Consider the following 24,063-nt stretch of genomic DNA (forward strand, 5'->3'; position numbering starts at 1 on the left):
TTCATCGCGGAAAAATAGATTGGGTACTGCTACTTCAATCAGAGCTATCCCTGGGAATATTATATTACTAGCCGTCAGGCTCGCTCGCTCTCCATATCCGTTTAGCCAGATGTTTAGTCTGGACCCCCGACTGGATCATCCTAACTATGATAAAAATATGACATAACATTTCAAATTTTGTAGGTGTGTTCAGTTGGCCCTTTAGAGGCGCAATAAGAACGGAATTGGAAAAATTTCCAAAGATACGCCAAAATCTGCTTTTTTAGCGTTTTCTCAGCTTTACCGAGAACAAATAAACAGAAAATGTTCAAATTTACTACAGAAGCTCAGCTGGGGTGCAATAATGTTGTGTTAGAAGGAATTTGAAATAATGCCTAAGATACGCCCAAAATTAGCGTTTTCTCAGCTTTTCTGCGTTTCCTTACCTTTTTCAATAATTGATGGAAATATATAAAAAAAAGTTCAGTACACAGGTTAAGCTGAGGTGGAAGAATTTTGTTCGCCGAAGATACGCCGATATAGTAACAGGTGTTTTTCGAGATCAAATTGACATAATACGTTCAAATTCGGTACAGAGGTTCCGCTGAGGTCTACATGCAGGCAAGCGAAGCGAGCCCGCTGATCCCATTTTTGGACAATCCAGTCGAGGGTCCAGAATTCGGTACAGAGGTTCCGCTGAGGTCCACATGCAGCATGGGGGCGGAGCCCCTGGCTAGACGGATATGGCGAGCGAAGCGAGCCTGATGGCTTGTAGAATCTATAAAGATTAAGTTATCAACAGAATGTTTATTGGTGTAAACGCAGCTTTAGAAGTAATTCTTAAGTGGAAACATTATGATATAGTTGTGAATGTTGGGCTAAATTTTTACTCTAAAAAGTACTGGATGATATTAGTGTAGAATAATAATCCTTTCCTTTTCTTTTTTCCTTCGTCCTGGTACCCCCAGAAGAAGGGAGTTTATTATAGAAAATATAACAAACAAAAATGAAAAATACACTTATCAAAATAAATCTTACAATCAAAACAAATGACGAATAATAAAAAAACAGCAAGAATGACAAAAGATAAAAAGATTCCTTTTCAGTGGAAAATTTCAAATATTATAAACCAGACGAATCATGAATTCTCCAAATCCTTCTGAAGAAGGTTTGACTGGAGGAGTCAAGTTTTACATTATATTAAAAAACCATAGAAATAGTACATTGATATAATCAATCAGTGATCCCAAAATAATAATTTCCAATTCAAATCATATCAAAAGAGAAATAGTTGTCAATCTTGAGTAAAAAAAAATTAATTGATACATTGATAATAATAATAATAATAATAGCTTTATTTACATTCTTGAAAGAACAAAAGCCTATCTTATGAGATAAGTTATATATGTGGTTGGCAACAAATACAATTTCACATTAATTCAAATTATAAAATTTTTCACTTTTCAATTCAGAGTCTGTCAATAAATTTTGCCCATCTTCTCCTGTCTCTAGCTTCAGTCAGCCACAAATCTCCAACTCGTTGTGAAAGTTCATCCTTCCACCGGAGTGCTGGTCGTCCCCTTCCTCTGGTTCTCTCCCGTGGTATCCATACCGTGGATGTCTTCGCCCAATATTTTCAATATTTCCGTGTTTCTAACTCTCTGTTGCAGTCGAAGCCTGATTATACTTCTTGACATTTCTATCTGAGTTGTCTCTAATCTTTTGTCAAGTTCAGCTGTCAGTGTCCAAGTTTGAGCCCCATACAACAGTGATGGATAGACATAAATTTTCTGAGGGCTTTTGTATTGTGCTTATGTGCTTAATGGGCTCTCCTTTATTTTCTATCGATGTTTTGCTCCAGTAGAGAAAATTTCAAATGTTGGGTTTACATTTTATAAGCTTCATAATTAATATAAATTAACGGTAATATAAATTTGATGTCCAGTATTAAATTCATCGATTTTGATTTTCATTGTATCGCTTTGTATCAATGTTATTTGCACTGCAATTCATCACTATTCTCTCAAGAATTAGTTTTTTATGAATTCCATGATCTGAAAATTGAAATTCAAATGCTATTTGGATGACGTTCACATTCCACTGGTTTTTTTACAATAATTGTTACGTTGAAGAGTGAGACAATTCAATCCATTTGGAAGTAAAAGGAAATCACAGTGCAATTTGAACAGTGGATAGTAACTTTGAAATTCAGTTGCTCAATTCATTTCGGCTTGATACTATCATTTGTAATTATAGTTGATCAGAAATATGCATTGTATATAATGTTTATATTTCAGTTTGACTAATCTTCTATCACAGTCTCGCTTTCATTCATAAACATGATAATCCTAAATACGTTGATTACCTTAAAGATGTAGCTTATCTTACGTCGAACAATGTACAATACAAAAATTTCCACTGAATTACTATTATGATGATCATTGGAATTTCTGTCTGTGATTGAGAAAAAGTCATTTTAAGAGCCTTGAAATTCGTACCTAGAAAAAGTTGCATTATTACTAAAAAATTTGTTATTTTTACTATTTATTATAGGTACTGTACATTGATTTTTGTGATTATAGAGATCAACTACTTCATTCTGAATCACGATAAGGATAAACAGGGAAATTGTGAGAGGGGAATAGCATCTATAGTTAAATTTACATAGCATCAATTTGAAAGCTCTGATAATGATTGTGAACGGAACTGCAATTCTGGCTTGGTATTGCCTCTTCATGTTCAGTGAGAATAGAAAGCTTCAGAGTAATTCGTTCTCACTATATGTGATAATATTGGTAATATTTGGTAACATTTGTTGATATTTGAACCGAATATGCAACAAATTAATCTACTTTCAGCTTGAAAGTTTTCAATTTATCAGGAGTACAGTGTTCCATCTAGTATCTCAGGTAGGCCTACCCTTTTATTTTTTTTGTTCACGTGATCTGATGATATTCATCCCATTATCAAGTGTTTGAATTATAAAGAGTGATGAAACAAGAGAAAACACAAGAAAAGCTATGAAAAGAAATTTTGAATCTTCATTTTTCACAAAATAAGGATAAGATGAAGGAGTTGGACACATAATATATCATGAAACTTCGTTGAAAAACATCAATATCTGAAACTAGAGTTATCAAATTGTGTTACCTCTGACTCGTATGGAGAAGGCACACTTCAAATTAATATAATAAATTCTGTGAGCAAACAACGAAATCCTAATTTTTATCATGAGCATGGTTGAATCAAGAAAATTGTAATATTTTTTTAGAGTATTGAAAAGTGAAAATACATATACAGCGCATGTCAAAACAATAGACAAAATTAATTGTTTCGAGCGCCATAGTGTAAATGAGATGCAATGTAGACACGTAGACAGCAGTATTATTCTGTTTACTATGGTGAAGGGAGTGAGCCGCGTCGGCTGTTTCCCCTTCCACAGCGTCAACTTGAATCGCAAATACATAACAATATACATCAATGGATTTGCAATGAATGTGGCTACAATAATTATTCGTCACATTGTTCTTTAAAATTACTTGCTTCGAAGTTAATTGGAGAAAACAAAAAATCAAATCGAAAAACCCCTAAATTTTTACATTATATTAGTTTATCAAGGAAACTGTTCGATTAATTGAGGAAATGAATCCAACTAATATTGTAGTCCTTAATTTAACGAATCGAATGACATATGATGGATTTTTTTCCGATTTATGGTTACAGAGATAATCGATTTCCAGTTTGCTGTTTACTATGGCTAAGAGTCAGCCGCGCCGTTCCGCTTCGACTGTTTCAAATCGAATCGCAAATACATAACAATATACATCAATGAATTTGCAATGAGAGTGGCTACATTAATTATTCGACTCATTTTTCTTTAAAACTACTTGCTTTGAAGTTAACCGAAGAAAACAAAAAAATCAAATCGCAAACCCCCTAAATTTTCACATATATATAATTTTATCAAGAAAACTGTTAATTTTATTGAAAAAATGAATATAACTAATATTGTAGTCCATAATGTAACAAATCGAATGGCATATAATAGAACTGTTTCCGATCAATGGGTACAGAGATAATTGATTTTCCGTGATTACCTGCATTTTTCAACTTTGAGGGGGGCTAGGGGGGAAAGCTCCAAGGGGATTTCTTGGGACTTTTGGGAGAATGACCCTCTGGGAGGGTTCTATCGATGGTAAAAGATTCAGCTTTTATTTAATTTTCGGATCGAAAAAACCTTTATTGACTGGGCTATATATCGAACTTTCTCACTCCCACTCAACCACATCACTCTCTCACACATACCCTTTCCTTCGGGCTCTCTCTCTCTCACTCTCACTTCTCTCTCTCTCTCTCACTCTCTCTCTCTCTCTCTCTCTCACTCTCTCTCTCTCTCTCTCTCTCTCTCTCTCTCTCACTCTCTCTCTCTCTCTTATCACACACATGATAATGAATTGAAACGCAGATTTCTATCTTTGACACTAATATCATGCTTTAGTTAGATCAATAATGTTTCAATAGCCATCTAGATCTAGGTGAACTATTTGTAACACAAAAACTAATAATTAAAACCACCCTAAATAAACCTTGATCAGTCCCAACCGATATGGTTTTCAGTAACTTTAAGTACATGACAAAAAGACAGTAATTGTCGGTTGGAAACGTAATTTTGAATATTTATTATAATAAAATATAAATCCCATTTTCCCGGTGCTCTAAACTCGTTATTTAATTATAAGCTTCATAATTATAAGATTCATCAAATCAGTCTTATCAAGTCATAATTATCATTACTCATTACAATTGAATAAATTAAGTCATACATTGAAAAAAAAAACTATTTATAAACTCACAGCACTGAATATCATATTTTAAACAATTTGAGAATTAATTTACGGAATAATAAGCATTTTCATTCAGAATTAGATTTAGTGCGTTTTTTAATTTATTCAGAGGCCAGTTTCTTCTAATATAAGATAGGGGCAGATATTGAACATGGAGTACACTAAATAGGGATAAATTTCAAGCTCTTACTCAATCTGACATTAGGAGTTACAATACTCTAGTAGTCCAGATAACAGTAGACCTCACTGAACATCCTTTGCAATGTGGTAACGAGAATCCTTTGCCATCTACTACAAATGCTATCTACTAGGAATAAAGTCATTGTTATAATATCAGGTATTTTTTAAAATGTTTGCCAATGGCCCCACTAAGAAATCTGATCAGGCTGGTTGGAGACTTCCAATCTACAATACGATCACATTTATATTACATTACATTATATTATATTACATTACATTACCAGGGCTACCAGACAATGTTTTGCAGTAGTCGTCAATATACTATATCATAATGGAAAAAGTAGAACTTTCATATATGAAAGTAATGAACTCACTTTGTTACAAATAAAATCTATTGGTGTGCTAATCTAAATGTTGCACTACTTCAATCCTGTAAAAATGTATACCGATATAATACTTATCCTGAATTGATGGAATCCCAAGTCCCATTGCGCTTATGATAATTTTTAATATTAACTCAGTAAGTTCAGAAAGTTATTGCTCAGTTGAATCAGAGCTACGATTAAAAAGATGATTTGGGAATTATCAAGTGGCACTTTTTGTTTTTCACTGGGATTTTCATTTTGTAACATGTAGAGACGCTTGTCGAACAACAATCTGTTAAATTTCTATGGGAAAGATTTCATGAGGAAAATGAAGTTTTTCATTGACATTATCATCCGTAGCTCGGAACGCCATGATAAATCTTGGCATCTAAAGCGGCGTTTACACCAATCCTCACAGATTATTATAGATTGAACGGCACTTGAAAAACACATATGTTCATCATGTGTATGATAAGTTATGTTCAATCTAATAGAATCTATAGAATCTATTGGTGTTAACGCAGCTTTACTCTGTGACTGTCTGAAGTTAATATTATATTAATTTGAATTTACAATTCGAGACCGCAGCTTGGAAAAAGAAGATATGATTAGCTCATAATATCGGGGAACGAGCTTCGCTCAGGAGTACAAAAGCATAAACAATTTATTACGAAAGAAGGAATTATAATGAAAAACCATTTTGGCCATGTGGTTTTTAAGAAGCGGTGATGAATAGGTCAGTGGTAGGCTATTTGGCCTTTATATATTCCATTTCATATTCATATTGATTATTCTTCCGGGTAGAAGGTTTAATATATACTCATTAGATATATTGGAATAGTTATCTTGGAGTTTGGTAGAAATATATTACATTTGCATAGAACTCAATTTATTTATTTAAGTTATCTTCATAATTCTATCTATCTTCTATCTAATTCTAATAGGTTACCAACCCATCCCTATCTAATATGATAAACCTTCAATCATAAACATATACCTGCATGATTGAAAAACAGCAGACATTCAATTTACTAGAACAAATAATGGAGTGCCTTCAAGTTCAGATGTAGGCAACACGCCTAACTTCTTCCTACATTCGCTACCTTGTCTCTACGACACTGACCTTGCTTCTGTGAAACACCTTGTTTCAGTGAGAACTTGCTTCTGTGAGACTGCCATTTATAGCGCTACTACTTTGGACGGAGACCTTGTCTCTATGAAACTGCTTGTCTCTGTGGGAACTTGTTCCTGTGAGACTGCCATTTATAGAAATACTTGCTCCTGTGAAACTTGTCTCTGTGACACTAATATCGTTCAAAAACACTACTTGTGTCTGTGAGAACTTGTCTCTGTGAAACATCCCCGTTCAAACTACCGATTTACAACTAAATGAACCAACAGAGATCTAGGATCTATTTGCAAAATAACTTATGTAAAAAGAGTATCATAGTCTTAATGGAAGGAAAAATAAATATCATTCAAGTAATGTTCTTACTCACAGTTTAAGAGCATCATTTTCAGTACACTCAAACCACTCTATCCTTGACTAAGCTTTTCCAAAGAGGCCTCTCACAGTATTTGCTTGGCTGGGGACGCCGCATCCCTCCTAACGAAAATTTTTCCACTCTTGACCCAAACAAATTCCAGTTTTCCCCTTTTCTTACTCTTTAGCCTTTCCAAGAAGCTGTTTGTTGTAAGGAGACAGATGATCGTTGATGTACACAGAAGATCCAGGGAGCCCCAAACCAAGATCGATTGCATTAATGTCTTTTTTCTTTTTCGCCGCTTCAAGCCACGAAAACTTTACTCTTCTTGCAACAAATTTAACGATGATATTACTATCACCTCTAGCGTTCGGCACTCTATGAGCTATAGCAATGTCTTCCTGTTTAAATGAGACCCCGATCAACTTAGCAACAGCCCCCAATATTTCATAAATGTTTTCCTTTTCTGTTCGTGGTAAACCCCCAATTTCTAAGTTTTCAATCCTCGACCTCTGCTGAAGAAAATTAACCTCCTCTCGTTGCTGAGAATTGTTTTTTCAAGCTCTGCAATGGCCGTTTCCAACTTGATATACTTCTCATCGTGATCAGTGATCATCGTGATCTAATAGGATAGAGGATCAACTGTAACATCGTTACATCAGAGATCGATATTCTCAAACAATATCTTCTCCAATAGGATGATAAACTTGTTCATTAGGCTCCTGAAGAGAGAGAAAAACTATTCGAGAGGAAACCAATCACTTCGCTTCCATATAGTTTAACATAAGAACTCTTCTGGAAACATACATTACACAGCCTCATACACTCAATCTGTTTTTGTCAATGTGTTCTTCAGGCTCACGTATTCCAAATTGTTGCATCTTTTGGAATTCCGTTTCAAGTACTCTCATTATGAAAAGTAAAGTGGATGAATGTTATTATAATTTTCAGATTCAAGAGAATAATAATATTGACTATATATAATAGGTTACATGAGAATGATAGTATTCAAGAACGCGTTCCCCAATGTTGCAGTGCAAGAACATGTTCAATTTCCACTGATATTAATTTTAACTCCTTTTTCCTCCCAATACTTCTGACATACTGCGACATCAGGTCAGAACATTACACCAATAAAGCGATTTTCCATGCACAGGGGAAGGACTCCCAGAACACCGTACAATAAAGTCTGTTTATATAAGAAAAAAAGAGAATAATTTCCATGATGAGCAAAACAATTTGAAAAAAAATGCACCGACACCATTGATAAAATTATTATATACTCTCATGATATATACCAATAATTGCAGTACTCTCATGCAAAACTGCAATCAAGCAATCAAGTATTGAGAAGATGAAATGGAAATATGATGCCAGTTCATTTAAATATGATATGGAAAAAATCAACAACATTCTATTTTGTTTCAAGAAGAGTTAGATTGTTCATTGAATGAATGATAAGCACTCGTCATGAGTGGAAGGTAAAAATATGTACTAATAATCATTAGCATGAACTAGGATCTCTATGGTGTACTATCCTGTTCAATGACTGCATGTACGGCGATGAGTAAAATTGACGTGAAGGTATAGTTCTATCTCTGGAGTATAGCATATGGTTGGAAAGATAGGAAAGAGTTATGTTGCATCTTCAGGAGAAAACCCAGAACATTTCAAGATCGGTTATCTTGAAAGTGGTCTGGAATGTGGGAAAGACCACTCCAATCAACAGAACTCACTTCCCCTAACAACTCAGATATATCAACTTGATGATCTGCTCTTTAATGGCGTGGTCTTTCCCACCACATTAAATTCTTCTTGTCTGAGATATCACAAACTGCTGAAGGCTTTTTGGGAAAGCTATTTACTCACTTTCCTTATTATTATGAAGCTCCACTTCAGTCAATCGAAGGTATCACTCAGTCAATATTCTTGACAAGAGTAATGGGAATTGATAACAATAAATTAATTCAATATTATAACGGATCATGAACTTTCGGAGAAATGTGATGTTAAGGATCGAAAATGACGAATAAATTACCCAGTTTATTGCCAATTCATGCCAATTTCATCCCATATAGTCGTTCAAAATGATCACTGTATCGATGAGAGTTCAATGGAATTGAATTATTAGAATTTTTATCATGAGATATTCTTGAAGTATGAAGAATTTGTATCTACTGTTATTGTACTGTTGTTTTTTCTCTGCTCCGTTTGCCTTTGAAGCTCAGTGTTGAGCCAAAGTAGATATTTTTTTATGTGATATTACTTTCAACTTGGGCAGTGAGATCCTGCCAGCACTTACCATTGACCTTGGCGCTACCAATATCCAACGAATAGAAAAATATATTATGGAATATATTACACGTAAATATTTTATGAACATGGAATTATTAAATAATTTAATCTCACCTTCAATCAGATCCATTCATCAAATTATGTTATGATGAATCATATCAGACGGAATCAAAGATGGAATAAATCTTGAATACCCTAACACTATCCAAAACACTATTATTCGGCAGTTGTCACACAGATTGTTAGACAGTCATACTTTATGCGCTGACACATGATTTCAGCTCAATTATAAGCTACACAACATTAATTCATAAGTTCTGTAGTAAATCGCTTCTGTTATCTCTATATTATATAAAAAAAGAATGTCTGTTTGTGTGTTAGTTTGTTTGTGAGTTTGTTTGTAAGTTTCTTTGTTAGTTTGTTTGTTCCCCACAGACTTGAAAACTACTTGACAAAACGGCATAAAACTTTAGGGATGTTGTGTGAATATTGGGGATGGTTTTTGACCAGAAATTTTGATACGGGGTCTAATAATAATTATTTATCAATCCATTTCACAGACCCATGATTTGAAATTTTCTGCCGAGTGGCCACTTATAATTTAGCATATAAAGTTACCTGCTGTATAATAAACACGTCACCCTGTGATCAATTGTGTACTGGCATGGCTTAATTTAGATAATAGGCTATGGTACTGGTATTAAAACGATGGTTTGGAGTTGACGTTATGTACCGTACTTGATTGGTACCAGCTGTAGCTAATCGTTCCTTAGAAGACATTGTAAGAATATAATTTTGAATGGTTCTCAAAACCATGGAATGAAAGGAATTTATAGGTCTCGAGCGCTATCACACAATAAGATAACGCTTTATAAGATGGCCCAAGCAGTTCGGCTCCATCAATATAAACATTCTACAGCAGACAATGTTGAAATAAATCCTAGAGAAACAGCGAATGATTGATAGAAGAAAAGAAAGCAGATGACTTAATCAAGATACTGTAGTTGGTTAGAAAAAAAGAGACAAGTAAAAGGCAATGAACAGCATACTGATAAATATAGGTATGAGCGTTAACCTCTTCCATTATGACACAGGAAAATGAGATTGATTTGAAAAATGTAGAAAAGAGAAAAAACGTTGTTGTTATCATGCCTTGGAGATGAACCCTACCGATTAAAATAATTTTAAAATTGGGGGAACAGATAAGAGAGACGTAGTCAAGATAACGGTATGCAAAAGATAAGCAGATCACAATCACTCAATCACCTGAGATCCTACTCTTCATTCACACTCAGAGATAAAATTCAATGAAGACATCAAAATGATATATGGATTCGACTGAATGGAAAAGTTTGAAAGAGGAAATGTAAGACTGTCTTAGATTTGACCATCCAGCCAATCAACGATAAAGAGTAATATTTAAAAGTAAGAGGATTAAATGACTCACTAAATAAAACTGAGTGAATGAACAAACTTGATCAGTTAAATTGAATTAATAGAACTGAACTGAAATTACTGAAATAAGCAACAATTTACTGGATATATTGACTGCATTAGCTGAACCGATAATTAAGTGGAATGATTCACTGAATAATTAAATGAATAATATGTATGAAAAAAAAAAATAGTTCTTCAAATCATTTTCCTCAACATTCTGTAGAGCTTTACAGTCCGTGGTTAAAATGCTTATAAGAATAATAATATCAAAAAAGAAGCTCACGGCTCACTGGAAAATAGCGTAGTAGTGAGGCTAGTGAGAGCACCAATGCGAGTAGATATTTAAATTATATGCAATTAAAAATACGGAAGTATGGTTGTGAAAAGAATGGGGTAGGTCCAAGCCCACTTGCTCGCTAGAGGTCACCGGGGACAGCCACCAATTTATAGAGCACAAGACTAGATCCCTTCTTAAATGATTGAACGTAGAAGCACATGGTAACAATTCGTGCTAAGAAAAAAAGTCGTGAGCTATCTGTGATATTGTTTGATATATATTTATTCTCATATTGTTTTATATTTGTTGCTGTATATTTTTTTCATTGCTTGTTGAATTTATCATGTAATTATATTATTTTTATGTTTATTGAATGGTGTACCCTTCATTTATTATCCTATCTCCATGCATGACCAATCTTGTAATATTCTATTTTATTACTATTATTGACATATTATTAAAATGATCAACCAACTGTATTCTTCACCGAAAAGTTGGATCAATCGGCGATATACAGCATTGATTAATAAATCTTTGGGAATTATACGTTCCCGAGATTTATTTAAATAATCCAGGACCAACACATCTGATTCGAAGAAACTCAAAGGTCATAGTATTAAGTTGCAGCAGCAATTTAAATTAATAGAATTTATAAGGTATTCTGATAGAGTGTCGCCTCTGATTCCGCTTGTTATCATTTTTCATTGCTGACCACTTTGGTGAATGGTGGTGAATGGCATTGGTGGTGATACCGCATTGTCTAGTATGATAATCAGAGCCCTTATATCTGTCTACCTCTACTGCATCTATATCTGTGTAGTCTACCAAATCAGTCACAAAAACTGTGAACTGTTAAAGCGGCCGACGTTTACAGCCAGCGAAAGCAGAGAATTGTTCAAGCTCCTAGGAGAGCTGTTAAGAAACTGGTGCTATTTTTCTTTTAGGAGTCACGAGAAATATTATACTCAAAAATCTTTGCTCTACCGACCGCGGCCAAGCAGGGCACATGATATGGAAAAATAACATAACAACCTATACAAATAATTATTATTACTCCCCAATCATTGAGAAATTCATGAGAGAGTTGTTCATATTGCAATCATTGATATTACTGAAGAATAACAGACTGAATTGAATTTTTCTTTGAATACTCTGATGTCGAAATAATGAATGCTCCATGACTAAGCACATAGGAGGTCCGTATTGATATGTAAATGAAAATATTGATTGTCAGATAAATTTCATGACTTTTAAATAAAGTCAAGTGTGACATGAGATACATTGACTTTTTGGCAATACAAGGTTCGCTGGGTAAGCTAGTTATTCAAAAAGCTAGGATTCAAAAATGAGCTATTACGGTAATGGTTGGGGAGTCACAAAGGAATAGTTGTAGACCCCATTTCAAAAGTCTAAGAATTCTTCCTTCACCCAGTGTCTACATTTTGGAGGCCCTTTGTTTTGTTAAGAGAAATCAATGTTATTTTACTCGTGGTCATGATGTTAATTTTCATAATACCAGGAATAAACACTTGTTGAGAGATGAGATGCATCGCTCCACTTTCTATAAGAGATGCGCCAGAAGCTCTGGTATCCAATTATATAATATATTACCTGATTTCATGAAGAGTGTGAATGAACGACACTTTAGATCTCAATAATTAAAGATGGATTTTCCCAAGAGTGCTTTCTACTCAAAGGAATAGTACATTGAATATTACTCTACATGAATGGTATAATGTTTTCTTTTCCTGTATCTTGTGTATTTGTTACTGTGGGCTGTGTCCTTTTTTTCTTCGACCATTTAGATTTTTCGACAAGTTCCTGATCCCCCTGTTCTAGGTGAGCAGTGGATGCTATTTAATCTATCTATCTATCTATCTATCTATCGATAGCAGGCTATTCATCTATCTATCTATCTATCTGATCGCCATATTATTGTGAATTGAGGTTATATTGTGGTTATGCTCTCATGCATGCATGTGTCAGATGCTAGTTGTGTGCTGAATGAAACTGTTCTAATGTGATTTGCAGTGTCATTTTGAGTTGAAAGAAAGTAAATCACTTTATAAAATGTCAATAATAACATGTGAAATTGAAATTGCAAAGCTGTTCACTAAATTTCATTCATTTTATCATGTTTTTTGTATTGGGACATGTTATCCCAATGGTAAAATTGATTATTTGTTATTTGACAGGACAAGCTTCATAGACCCTATTTGGTAGTCTTTGGGTTAATATAATAGGATTTCGTCGTCTGTTGATGATGGAAGTGAGTGAGGGAGTTCAATCTGTTGAACTTTCGTAATCATTCAATCAGGTACTTAGTGCCGGTTGCAAAAAAGCCGGGTTATTTTTAATCCTCATTATTTCCAGTAGAGCGATCTTTTTGAAATGGTCTTCTCTGATTTGGTTCACTTGAAATTAATCAGGATTAAAATTTACCCGGCTTTTGTGCAACCGGGCCTTTGTGATGGGAATTTTCGCATTCCTCTGTGAATCAATCACAACACACTCAAGTTTTTTTTTTTTAATTTGTTTGATATAAAAATGTGATGATTACAAAAATATGAACTATAAAGCTTCTGGATCCTTCAAATTCTTTTTTCTAAATTTTCAAGCTTTCCTGTGGAATGTCAAATTACTTTCTCTTTTAGAAAAACCTTGCTGGTGTCTTGGAAATTATTCTACAACTTCAAGATGTCTTGGACATTATTCTACAACTTCAGATGTTTCCAGATAAGTCCTTGGAACGAGTGATAACTCTTAGAAACTGAAATTATTGTTTGACATTTTCAAGAGCTAACACAAGTTTTTCACCACAAAGGAAACAAGATGTAAATGGTGAGATTTATTTTCATTGCACTTTCTCGTCTGCTGGGAAGTGTAGCCCATTACGTTTAGCAATCATTCCAAGTAGGGCATCATGAAAATTGAATTAATAAGCGTATCAAATACCAAAACATGCACAACGAACATCAAAATTTTACGGGACATTTGTAAAGCGATGCCAGTCATTCCTCTTGCCTGGAGAAGATAGCTCATCACATAACTGCTCAACTCTGCAATGTCTCTCACATTTCAGGACAATTTATCGCACATAATAACAATTTCGAACAGCTTCTATTGTTACATTATTTATTTCCGGAGAATGAAAAACTTTAAGCATAAAGCTTCGTGAGATATGTTGAAACGTATGACACTACTTAGTTTGAGTATCGGAATCAGCATTTAGAACACTTGAGCTTGACATAGCAGTACCTATTTCTACTTTCCTTGTCAATATTAAAATTACAATAAGCCTGGTTGATTAATATTCCAATGATGAAGCCTATTGTAATTATTTGAATTTGAGATTATTGAAATTATGTTCTTTCTTTAGGATATTATTCATAGGTACTTGGAATTTATTCCATCCATTAGAATGTTATTCACAATTTGAATTAACTTATGAGTGGAATTTCCCATTTATCAATGAATTCATTTGTCTCTTTGACAGTAGCAGCCGAGACCTCGGAGAGAGAGGATTGATTTTCGTTTCTATTCGGTGCGTTATCTGTCATTGTCAAGCGATAAGTATTTTGTTTCTTGTAAAATTCGGTCAGTGAATTGCAGTTGGAACTCTTTTTTAATTACGGTATATTTGAGTTTCAAGTTTTATTTTTTTTTTCTCCAAAATAGCATGTCTTGTAAAGTTTGTTGTAAATCAGTCCGAACGGGACAGAACTGTGATCGGCTAGCTTGCAGTGAATGTACCGCTCTAGTGCATGCAGGGTGTGCAGGATTTAAATCCGAGGATGTCAAGTTTATAAGTGATAATAAACAAGTGTGACGTTGTGAGGATTGCAGTATTTAACGCAGGAAAAGCATGTCCATACAATCATCAATTCCTGAATCGACGGCAGCATACAATCGTTGGAAGATGTCGTAAAAATTCTTAACGAGATGAAGACAGATCAAAAACGTATGGAGGCTGATCTTGGAAATTCGCTGGAGGTATGACATGTGGAAATTGTGGAATCAGAGCAAAAGCAGGAGGATCAGAACAAAAAATTTGAAGCTTGTTCAACAACTATTGAAGGTTGAAACAGGATAACGTGGAACTTAACACCGACAAGCCGATTTATATAAATGAATGTTTGTCTCCAGCTAGGAGAAAGCTGTTCTTGTTGGCAAGAGAGGCACACAGGGAGAAGCAGTTCAAATTTCTTTGGGTGAAGGACGGAAAAATTCTTATGAGGAGGGAGGAGGGAAAGCCAGTTATTGAATTAAAATCAGTAGAACAATTGAACAGTTTTCGCGCTCGAGGCTCACAAGTACCGATTGGAAAAGGTGGTGATAAGGTTTGCGAATAATGGAGAATGTCTTAGTTTTGTTTCGTTTGGAAGATCAATGCTTAGATCGTGGTCTATCGATCGAGACTATTTATCGGTTATCATCAACTTAAAATGAATAATTTCGATGAACTATGTGAAGCTTTAAGAAGTGATGAGTTTTCGATGGAGGAGATAAATGATTATTTGTACAATGATTTGAAATCAATTAATGAAAACAATCCTGCTAATTATTTAAACCTTTTCCATATGAATATTCGAAGTGTTTTTAAAAAAATTAATGAGTTTATGGTGTGTATTAACGGTTGTAAATTAACATTTGAAGTAATAGTACTGAAGAAAACCTGGTACTCCGGAGATAAACCTATTGATTTTTATATAGAGGGCTATAATCTGCTTAATATTCCCAGCAAACTGGAGTGGGGGTAATGATCGAGTAGTAAGTATAGTCCTGTTCGGCTCCTTAAAGTTTTGTAGTTTTCGATGGGTTTTTGAAGTTAACTCATTCATTATTCGGTACTATCGTCTTCAGTTTTCTCTTGTGCGTGCAGTGGTGTATTCCGTTACTCAACTGGACTTATCTGTGCGTGAGTATACACTTTTTTGTATGTCGGGCACGCCAAGAAATCTTAGATCTAGAGTTCCGATTCTACTAACAGAGTTTTGAGCAGTTGTATCTTTGAACTTTGCACGACCTGATAAGACCATGGCTCCGAAAGCAGATCCCGTCGCTACTGATGTTTTCGATGAGGCAATTTCAACTGCGCTTAAAATCACTAGAGGAGGAGATCTCAGATCTAGCGGCGAGCGTATCTGCTCTCAAAAAGCGGGTGATGAAACTCGAGTCTGATTTTCAACATTGCAACGACGATATAGAACAGTATCAGCGACGTACGAGTCTGAGGGTTTTCGGGATACAGGGAAGACCAAATGAGGACACCGATCAACTGGTCCTTGATGTTTTCAAGACTAAGCTGCAGCTTGTTGACTTTTCTCTGGAACGAATCCAGCGCTCGCACAGAGTCGGAAAGAGGCAGCCTCCGGATGCGAGCGGCACAGTGCGTCCTAGACCAATCATTTTGCGCTTTTCTGGCTACAGGGAGCGTCGGCGAGTGTTCGAAAGGAAGAAGATGTTGAAGGGGTCCAATATCACAATAAAAGAGGATCTAACAATGCTTCGATTGCAGGTCTACAAGGCGGCAGCGGTGAAATTTGCCTTTTCCAAAGTGTGGTCCAGTGATGGAATTGTGAAATGGGTTGCGGGAGAGGGTGAAGGATGCGGATTCGTTCCGCTGTTAGGCTCTCTGATCTCGATTAGCTACTATTGTTGGGTTTTTAACACCCTCTTCACGTTGACTGTTGATGCACTCTGTATTCATGAATATTTATTTGAAATATTGAGACTTTGCAAATGAATTTACTCTTAAAGATATTACAGTACATTCTAAGATGTAAGTTAATTATTTTTCATAATTTATTATTCAATCTTTTTGTTTATTTATTTTTATGAGTAATAGTTACTGTTGCAATGATTGGTGTTATGTCTAATGTCATGCATACTCTGTGAAGTCTTCTAAAACTTCTTTCCCTTTAATACCGTACCGTTATAATGAAGTTGAAAATATGTTATGAATGACTTTCCATTTATACTGATCATATAATGATGTATAATTACATAGATATATTCATCAGGTGTATATACGATAAATAAGAAAATCAGGTTTATAATTGGATTTGGCTTTTCCAATGCTATCACTCTATATTTTCCCTGATTTGCATGAATAGCATTTCTTAGCGACCAGTATACAATTGTTGCTTTTTAGCTATTGCTCTATGATCAATTATTGTGGATCTGTAGCTTATAGTTTCTCATGTTGAATTGCAGCATATTTTATATTCTTTCCTGTCGAATCTGAAGTACTTATATTAATGGTATTATATTTACTAAAATTTCAACTGATTCGTTATTGTATTTCACACTAGTTTGCGCTTGTTATACGTCTATAATACCTTACTATGAACTGGAAAGAAGTAGCTATTATTACCCTATACTATTTTATACTGTTAATACCCAATACTATCTTATTACTATTTTATATACTGATCATAATGATGTATGATTACATAAATATATTCATCTATGATTAATTGTAGATCTGTGTCTGGTTTCTCATGTTGAATTGCAGCATATTCTATATTCTCCCCTGTCGAATCTGAAGTACTTATACATTGTATTAATGGTATTATAATTATTGAATTTTAACTGTTCCGTTATATTTCACACTATAGTTTTCGCTCGTTTATCGTCTATACGTCTATACCTTTCTATGAACTGGAAAGAAGTAATTATTATTACCCAATACTATTTAAAAATACAAGCTTCTTTAGTCCATATAGGAGTCGGACTTGTACCCCACTAATTGAAATAATAGTAATGATGATGTTTGTATTTGATGATGAATGCTTGTTAAAGTGTTGTGTGTGCATGTGTTGCTCGCTGGTTGTGTAGTGCTGGCCTTCGTCTCGCTACTGCCGCGGTCTCGTCGCGGACGGTCGCCGTGGTTCCTGACCAGCCCGCCTCCACGGGCCAGCATGCTCCGTCCGTTCGGTCTGCACTCTGTCAAGCTCTCTCACACTCCAACGGCTTGTTAAAGGTTGCCCACATCAATGCCCAATCGCTACCGTGTCATATTGATGAGGTTAGGACAATATTTGATAGTAGCTTGTTGGATCTTGTCCTGGTATCAGAAACTTGGCTGAAACCACATATAAGTAATAAATGTGTCGAATTGACAGGTTACTATCTGTTTAGAAATGACCGTCTCCATAAGGGAGGAGGTGGTGTGGCAGTCTATGTCATATCTCATCTTCCAGTTACCATTCTACATGTGTCTGATAGCATGATTGCTAATCAGACTGAGTTTATGTTCTTGAATGTTTCTGTAAGAGGGGTTCACTTGCTTGAATGTGTTTGTTATAAGGCTCCTGACATTGGTTCTATTAGAGAATTTGAAAAATCTTTATTAGACCTGATGATTGGTTTCAAGCATGTTATTGTAATGGGTGATTTTAATACCAATCTACTTGATTTATCTTCTGTGAAAAGATCTAATTTTGTTTCTATGTTCAATTGCTGTAATATGTCTATTTTACCTATGCAGGCAACGCATCACACGGCGACTGCTGAGACCTGGCTGGATGTGGATGCTGTTGGTGATGCAAGTTTGGTTGCTCACCATTGACAACTATCTGTCCCTGGAATTTCTAAACATGGTTTAATATTTTGTGCCTACCGACTGCATCCTCCAAAACCCAAACAAGAGTTCATCACCTACAGGAATTACAGATATCTTGATATGAATTCTCTTCTGTTGGATGCTGCCTCAATCCCATGGTATGAAGTTGTCCTAACTGCCAACGTGGATGAAATGATTGAAAAATTGAATACTTTCTTGTTGGTCCTATATGACACACATGCTCCTTTAGTTACCAGGGGAGTTAACAAGAAACCTGCTCCTTGGTTTGGTCCAGAGATTCGTGAGATGCAGAAAGTGAGAGACTCTGTCTTCCGTAGAGCCAAACGTTCTAAATCAGCAGCTGACTGGGCAGAATACAAACGACTGAGAAATAAAACTCAGCAGGAGATCAGGAATGCCAAGGTGAGGTTCTATTACCAGTCACTCTCACAACGGCAGCCTACTAGAACTCTCTGGTCAAAGTTGAAAAATCTTGGTATTGGTAAGTCACAAATTGAACATAATATTCCTTTCATCTTAGATGATATCAATAGACATTTCACCAATGTGCCTGTTGATCTGACTGCTGCTCATGACTAACTTAATGCTCTCTCGGCTACTCCTCGTGCTGCTCCTGATCAGCGGTTCTCTTTTGCTCCTGTCACTGAAACTTATGTATTCAAAGTGGTTACAGGATGTCAAGCAATGCCGTGGGAGTTGATTGTGTTCCAATTAAATTTCTAAAAGATACCCTACCTTTCACCCTGTCTGTTCTCACCATAATTTTCAATGAATCTTTGGCTTCTTCAACTTTTCCAATGATTTGGAAGTCAGCTTTGGTTTCTCCTCTCCCTAAATGTCCTTCCATAGAATCATTTTCTGACTTGAGGCCAATCAGCATTCTCCCTGCTCTGTCCAAGTGCCTAGAAAGCTTGTCCATCAACAGTTCTCTGCTTTCTTCAGAGCTTCCAGCTACTTTCCATTTATCAATCTGGATTCCGCTCAAGACATAGTACCACAACTGCATTGCTGAAAGTTACAGAGGATATAAGGTCTGCTATGGATAGAGGACAGACAACTATACTCACACTATTTGATTTTTCAAAAGCTTTCGATTGCGTTTACCATCCCCTACTCCTTCTGAAATTAGAAAATCTTGGCTTTGAAGAGATTTGTGTCAAATGGGTCGAATCCTATCTATCTAATCGCCGGCAGTGTGTCAGAGCCAATAATGAGATGTCATCATGGAGAGATGTTACCCGCGGAGTCCCTCAAGGTTCAGTACTTGGGCCTCTGCTGTTCTCTATTCACATTGATGACATCACCAAGTGTATAAAAAACAGTAGGTGTCATCTCTACGCTGACGATTTGCAAATCTATAGGCATTTTGCTGTTGCTGACTCTGATGCATGTGTGGAGCTGATGAACGCTGACATTGATGCTATAAGTAGCTGGGCATATAATCATGGCTTGAATTTGAATGAGGGGAAAACAAATAGCATCACTGTTGCTCACAGCCGTTTGCACACAAGACTCCAGGTGCAAAATGTTCCAAAGCTGACATTGAATGGTGTTGAGCTGGAATACCAGGACAGGGTTAAAAATCTAGGTCTCATTATAAATAAAACTCTGTCATGGATTGACCAGGTGGAACTTGTCTGCAAAAGAATATTCTCCTGCATTTACAGTTTGAAGAGGTTTGCCCTATTTCTACCACAGAGTATAAAAATCATGCTGGTCAAAACTCTCGTGATGCCTCATTCTAATTATTGTGACACTGTAATAAATGACATGACTGTGGAGCTCTCAGACAGATTGCAGCGTGCTCGAAACTATTGCATAAGATTCATTTTTAATTTAAGGCGATTTGACCATGTTTCAATTTTCTATAATGAGCTATCACTTTTAAAATTAACTGAACTCCGTACCTTGCACATCCTAACACTCCTTCATTCCATAATTAAAACGAAATCTCCTTCCTATCTGTCTGAGAGCTTCAAGTTTCTGCCTGAAGTCAGTGTGCGAGCAACTCATCATGGGGACTCACTGCTGTCTTTTCCTATATACAGGACAGCAACTTTCGATAAGTCGTTCACCATCACGGCATGCAGACATTGGAACAATCTCCCCGATGAGATTAGGAGTATTAAAGGACGTGCTCGCTTTGGGGTGGAGGTCAGGCGGCTGTTATTGGCGGGTCTGCGGGAGTAGTGCGATGGTGGCTAGTTGCGATGCAATATGTGGGCTGTGTGAATGTTGTATGAATGATTTTTGCTGAATTTTCTTTGTATCGACGTTCTTCCTATATCATTTACTCAACTTTATAAATTATTATTTTTTAGTTATTTTGTAATTTATTGATTTACTTAATTTACTTTTGCACCAGACAAAAATGGTTGATTTTTATTTACAATTTTATGCATTATTCTCAGTTTCATATTGTTATAGTTCTCTTGTATTATTTCTTATTGTAATGTATTATTATTTTCCTGTAAAGTTGAGTGGTAGAAAGGACTTTCTAGTCCTAACTCCGCCTAATAAAGTGTATTTTCATTTCATTTCATTTTCATTTTATTTCAAACTGAACAAATGTAATAGCCTATGTATTGTAAAGCTTTTCCTAGGGGAGCTACTCCCACCTCCAAGGATAGGTCGATACACGTATAATGAATCTGATGTGGAGTACAAATAGCCCCACGTTACTAGCCAAATCGTATAAAGCGGTATTTTAAACGCCTCACACACGTATAATGAATCTTGTACTGAGTCACCAGTATTGAGGTTATAAATTTTGGAAATGCGTGCGTGGACGCTAACTGAATATCAGACTGATTGATTCACTACAAGATTCGATACAATCGACTGAATCACGGGAGACATAAACACTCGCTCACCCTTGATTCTTCTTATGACAGATTGTATGATGATAAAAATTTTTAACAGCAGTGTAGCGGTTGCTAAACACTGAATACGTATATTTTAAAACCATTACCTGTGATGAAACAACATATAAAATCATACAGGTCGAGCAAAAATCCCGATGTGGATAATTTACGGGACTGCATCTCTAATAAGTTCTGAAGGATCAAGATAGGGTACTAGGACCAGATATCGCTCGGAATATATTTCGAGAACAGAGTCTTGTCGGGTTTTAAGCTCTATTGTAGGAAATTATATGATCTCCAGCTGCATCTGCTATACAGTTGACGAATTCGCTCCTAAGTCGAAGTTGGTAACAGATAAAAGCTGATATATGGGCAGGTAAGGACAGAGAATAGGTAATCTCGATCTGACCCCACACACCACATCCACTTAGATCTGTTCCAATATCCAGCTTAATTCAATTATTTCAATGATCATATTCGATCAGTTCTTGATAATATGGAACGTGTCAGACACAATATTTCATTTCGAAGCATAGATTGGGGCCCCAAATTTTAAAACTCACATGAAACTCCTTGGCGGTCATGGTTTTTCCTTTAGATCAAATTCGTTTGATCGGCGGCAGGTCCAGGCTTCGGTTTCAGCACGTGTGGAATTTTAATTAACTATTTCCTTCACCAATTTAATTAGGGAATGATTAAATTTGAAATTCTCGAGTTATCGATTGATGAAATAATTTTACACATAACAAATAGAATAGCCTAAAATATTGGCTCACAGATAAAACATATAAAATCGAACAAAATTTCACATATAGGTCTTTGGTAACTTTTAACAAGGTCTTACTGGTGAGGATTTCAAAAGGGAAGTGGAGTGTCTTCTTCTAAGCTTGGGGCTAGAACCTTTTCTCTGAGAATCTCTGTGTAATTAATTTGCATGAAAATTTGCCATTAGTAGAATGATTATGACGTAGGCATGATGTCAGTGGCAAGTAGTAATAATATAATTCCTTTAATTACAATAATAATCTAATTTGTATAATTCTTTAAACTGCTTAATTCTCTAGATATAGTTCCTCTATGCAGTGTACATGCACTAGCATATATGATAAGGCAGGTTTGTTGTCTGATAACAGATTAACATATGATGTTTTCAAACGATCACCCTTTTGGTGCTATTTCTATGACATATGATTGGCTTAGACTTGCCAAAGAGATTTATTCACCATGTGGTTCAGTTGAAACAAATTTATAATTTAATATTCCTATACAATTCTTATTATGTTCAAAACTGTTATAATTAATTTTTGCTGCTCTTATCAATAATACAATATTCATGCTATGACCTAGTTAGTTACAATAATACTTGACATTATAATATAATTTCGTGAATAATAAATAATTTCAACAATAATACAAACATTTTATCTTTCCATTCGAAATTCTTGGTCCTTTATCAATAGTTCTTAATTTTAGAAATGAAATTACAGCTTGCATGAAAATCTGGCATGACATTTTATAAGATATTGAATCAGTCAGCTGTGTTTGAGCTGCTACAAAACATCTGATCAATAGTAAACAAAAGTGTAACCTCCAAAACTCAATGAGCAATTCATAAATGGTTCGTACTCAATTTGCAAAATAATTATAATTTTATTAAATAATTCTCTGGAAAAATGTGTAGTACAGAACGGTACTCTTATCTGATACTCATCTGTTGATAAGGAAGCCTTATCGCTCGGATGCTAACTATTCCTTTGGCAGATCTTTCATTCTATAAGGGTAATTACAATTTTTCTGGTTGATTCTCTCCTTTCATGAGATTCATTTAAAAGTTTCATCACAGTATGTATATTAGCAAAGAGTATAGTTTCACTGTGATCGATTGTGAATTAATTGAAGCTAAGCTTACAGGTGATTGCGGTCTATAGATCGCCTAATAGCAATGTTGATAACTTTATCGCAAACTTGAATGATTACCTCAACACTCTGCCAATAAATCGGAACATTGTTTCTGTGGGTGATATCAATATTGACCTGTTGAATATTGACCGTTATTCACTTCAGTATCTGAATGTTATGTGTGGGAATGGATTCAGATCTTTAATAAACAAACCGACTGGAATAGTAGATAATAAACATTCTTGTATAGACCATATATTTTTCAAGGACACCTGTAATACAATAAAACCAAAAACTGCCAATATTTTTAAAATGAATATAACAGACCATTTTGCAATATTACACTACACATGAATATGACTGTTCCTTTAGCTCACACATCAGCTGCTAAAAATAATAAAATAACTAAAACAAATTTTAATAAACTCAATATTCATTTACAGAATGGAAAATGGAAATTCCTTAATGCTTATTGTGATTAAGATAATGATAATCCAATAGATACTATGGTTGGAATATTTATTGATAAATTAACCAACTACATAAAACTTTCCTCAGTAGAGATAACTATTAAACATAAGAAAAGACAATGGAAGCCTTGGATCACACAAGGGTTGATAGAGTCTATCAATAGAAGAGACAGAATAGCCAAACATTTAAAAAAAGAGCCATAATATTTAGATTTGGAAAATGAGTACAGTTCCTACAGGAACTTACTGAATTCCTTAATAAATCGTACTAAAGACGAGTATTACAGAACTAGAATAGGTGAATGTGGAAACAATGCAAAAAAGTTATGGTCGTATATTAATGAACTCATGGATAAGGAAGGGAATGAGAGAGATGATATA

At 35.2% G+C, this 24,063-nt stretch overlaps 1 protein-coding gene across 5 annotated transcripts in view; it reads left to right on the plus strand.

Annotated features, from left to right (window-relative positions):
• LOC111051536 (sex peptide receptor) overlaps nucleotides 1-24,063 on the plus strand; it is a 343,318-nt gene that overhangs the window by 117,053 nt on the left and 202,202 nt on the right. The window contains exon 3 of one of the 5 annotated variants that reach the window (XM_039421250.1): nucleotides 14,358-14,405. The exons of 3 other annotated variants lie outside the window; for them this stretch is intronic. The gene's annotated coding sequence lies outside the window, so the exon portion shown is untranslated. The remainder of the gene's footprint in view (nucleotides 1-14,357; nucleotides 14,406-24,063) is intronic. One more of the 5 variants, XM_039421251.1, reaches the window with a different exon arrangement.

The sequence above is a fragment of the Nilaparvata lugens genome, chromosome 2 (genome assembly GCF_014356525.2).
Source record: "Nilaparvata lugens isolate BPH chromosome 2, ASM1435652v1, whole genome shotgun sequence".
NCBI classification, from domain to species: Eukaryota; Metazoa; Arthropoda; class Insecta; order Hemiptera; family Delphacidae; genus Nilaparvata; species Nilaparvata lugens.